Source organism: Oryctolagus cuniculus, chromosome 9 (genome assembly GCF_051225735.1).
Source record: "Oryctolagus cuniculus isolate XC-2025 breed Fujian yellow rabbit chromosome 9, ASM5122573v1, whole genome shotgun sequence".
NCBI classification, from domain to species: domain Eukaryota; kingdom Metazoa; phylum Chordata; class Mammalia; order Lagomorpha; family Leporidae; genus Oryctolagus; species Oryctolagus cuniculus.
Genome location: NC_142875.1, coordinates 33265477 through 33269341, shown reverse-complemented (window position 1 = coordinate 33269341; position 3865 = coordinate 33265477).

The following is a 3865-nucleotide window of genomic DNA, read 5'->3' as shown; positions in this document are numbered from 1 at the left end:
CTAAAGTAAATACCTTCATAGAATGATCACAATGGAATTTAGAAATTAAATACAAAAGACTATGTTAATGTGATATAAATGGAAACATGAGAAAATATCAAAGTTGAAGTTTTGGTTGGAAAATGAATTTGAAATGATCTCTTATGCATATGCAACTTTTTAATACATACTCTCTAAGGTACATTTACACTCACATTTAGAAGTCTAATTAGTAATAAAAAAGGAAGAGTTCTAATGATAGCACCCTGCTCTTAGGGTCCCTATTATAGATTCTGAAAACAAATTCATTAATATCTTAATCTACATGATATCATTTTCTGTACTTAAACACTTCTGTCCAAAAGATGTAAGCCTTATTTATTTACTTTTTTATTTATTCATTTACATTTAATCTGTAAGTTTGAGTCCTGAGGATCCTGTTTCTTTCAAAATAAAATTTCTAACATTTTTTCCCTGCAAAATGAAGCACTCAAAATGGGAGTAGTGATAATGCTTTGGAAAATGTGACTTTTTCTAATGTGTGATGTTTCCTGGAAAAGCTAACAGGCATTTGGATAGCAAACCATCATGCCTTGTAAGGCTTTTCTTTTTAGGCCATTACTGGTAGAATGCCTCTTAACCCTTGAGGCAACTCAACAATTGAGTTAAGGAGATTTTCATGTATCGGTTTTGCCTGTCATATGGTTGACTTAACTTCAGGATATACTTTTCTGCTGAAGGTTCATTTCCCTCAATTTGTTAAGTGGCTAATTATAAAGGTTCACAAAAGAATTGACACAAGGGAAAGAGAGGGGCCTGGCTTCTATCAGCTCCCCCAAGAGACCTGTACAAGTGTCATTTGTAAAAACAGAGCACAAATTAAACAATGGCCATAATAAGCTGCCTGTAGCCGGGTTTAATGAAAGGGGAATTCGTGTATAGATGTAAAGCAGGCACTGAATGGTTGGAACTTGGCTTATAAAAATTTTTACATTGACAACTAGATCCTACTCTGTCATCATTTTTTCGTTTTTGCTGGAAAAAATAAAATTTTAAACCGGAATTAACCATAACCACCAAAATTTTTTAATTTTTATTTCATCCAAGCACCCGGTATCTAATTTTGTTTTATTCCCTATGATGTAATGCAAATACTTTTATGCTCATTAAAAAAAAAAAAAACTGGCCTTATATCCTGAATAAGCAGGTGTTTTAAATAAAGTTATTAGAAATAGTGAACAAAAATGGGAGAATGAGATGAAACACCCATATTAAGAAACAAATACTTTCCATCAGATAGAAACTAGGTTTCCTATTCACATCCAGTGTAATTAATCCTAAATACCAGGCTTTTCAACATTTGAGAAAGCATAAACAATAAAGAAAACTCCTTTTACTAGGGACTGCGATAGCTAATGAAATGGAATGGCAATTGCTGCATTGTTTCCACATTTCATCAAAACATCTCTATGCATAGTAGTCGCATCATTATGTAAGACATTTGCAAATATGTATAATGCTTTTGCCTATGGGAACACTCTGCTGCTCTAATGTATTCCTGAAAGATGAATGAACAATTCTTTAGGTATGATAAAAAGATTCAGAGGGTTGGGTAGAGCAGTGATATTAAAACCACAAGCTCATCATTTAAATTTTTTTTTAAATGTCAACTGCTAACACTGCAGGTCTATGTTTTACTTACACTTTTTTTCACTGCAAGCTCACTTTTGCGATTCCTTTTCTGATTTGAGATCAGCAACGTCTAATTGCTGGAGGCTGCCAGCTTTGATACTTCAGCAGGGATCTTGTGAAGTTAGAAATATTTTTTGGCTTCAGATCTCTGATCTGGATTTTTGCCTGAGCTATGGATTTTTAGTCACCTCTGAAATCTGGGTGTCAGCAGATATCCATTTCCTTGTGTTGTCTATCTGTTCAGTTTGGACATCAGTGTAAGAGCTGATTTTTTGAGAGCACATGTTCCACTGAGATTGAAATTGTAAAAATTTGAAGGTTTTCATCAGATTTTTAAAATATGCAAAGCAGATGGAGGGTGAGAAGAGATTTAGTGAAGGGGTAGCAACATATTTACTGGGATGCAGGAAATGAGAATGTCAATGCTGCCAGAGGTGAAGCAACAACACAGTTTGTCCCATAAACCCCTTGGAGGTTCCACCCTGGAAATAGCAGGTATCTGATGGACACAACATTGAAGACATGTTCAGATGAAAAGTCTATGTGCAGTCATTGAATCTCTCAAAAAGACCAGGGTATTACTTTTCTGGCAGAAACTGAATAGATAGCTTCTAGATTCAGTTCCAACAGGAACAAAAGTGGTTGGGATGAAGATATGGAACTGGAGACATATTGAGTTCATGAAGAGACAGAAAACTTAAAGAATGTCCCCACCAACCCATGAGATGGGGCCTGAAGGAATCTGCTGCAGAGAAACTGGACCAACTTTTAGAGAGCTTCTAATGAAAGAGCTACCTTGCTTCCCGAAGAGCCCACTGGGAGGCCCTCAGTGGACACGTCCCATCCACACATATGGAAACTACCATCTGGTTCTTAATACCTCATTCCTAGCATGAACAGGGGTCACCAGGCATTTGAGTAATGCCTCTAAAATATATATTTTTAAAGAGTATTAAAATGGGGCTGGCACCTTGGCTCACTTGGTTAAAGAGTATTAAAATAATCATAGTAACAAATAAAGGAACTTAGGACAAAGCAGAGAATGGAAGAAATTTTAAAAAATAATATTTTGGAGTGTGTGTTATGGCACAGTAGCTTGAGCTATGGCTTGGGATGTCTGCATTCCATATCAGAGTACCAGTTCCAGTCCCAGCTACTCATGTGCACCCAGGGAGGCAGTGGATTATAGCCCAAGGACTTGGGTCTCTTCCACACAGGGGGGAGACCTGAATGGCATTCTAGGTTCCTGGCTTTAGACTGACCAGTCCTGGGTGTTGTACCATTTGGGGAGTAAACTGACAGATGGAAGATAACCCTATCTCTTCCTCTCCCTTTCCCTCTCCCTCTCCTGTCACTCTGCCTTTCAAACAAATAAACAATTCTTTCACAAAATAGTATTCTTGGAAAGTCAAGCAAAGATATTTCATTCACAAAACAAGACCAGGGTGCTCTGAAAAGGAACAATCAGACAAGGAAGAACTATTATAAATCAAGATTAGGAAAGCCAAAATCATATATGGAAATACTGATAGATGGTTAGGAGTTTCTCAGATGCAGTTTGGGTAGCTAACCAGCCATCTCCCTATAGGAATTGCCACCTCCAAACTCTCACAGTTCTGAAGGAGACCTGGCTCAGAAAGCAGAGGGCCCTGAGGGCCCTGTTGCCACCTGGCTGTGTGACAGCTGCTCAGGTTTTGGGTTCTAAGGTCTCTGTAAAGCCTGGAAGAAAAAGTGTCTTAGAAACTGCTCACATAGCTTTGTTTTGCTCATCACCGTTTTAAGTAGAGAACAGAACCTGTTGTGGATGGTACTGGTGCACCATCCAGGGCCCACCAGACAGGTCAGGGCCAGTTGTACTAGAAGATGTGTAACTATGTCACCTGTAGCTTTCAACAGCTCCCCATTTTGTGTCCACCCCTGGATTTTCCTCGCTTGTATGTTTGTTCCCTTCTTTTCACCCAAGTCTTAATTCTTCTGTCCCTCCTCCAAGGATGCTTGTGTACCTCGTCTACTCTCCTTCGCTTCCTCCTGCAAGTGTCTGATGGCTGTCTCCATGGTGAGTCCTCTTTGTCCCACTCCCCTCCTTGCCTCATTGCCAAGCCATCCCTGGATGACCCTGGATCTCATTTGTCTCTGCCTGTACCCGGTAGAATACAGCCAAACCCACCCAGACCTACTGTCAAAGGAAAAATAC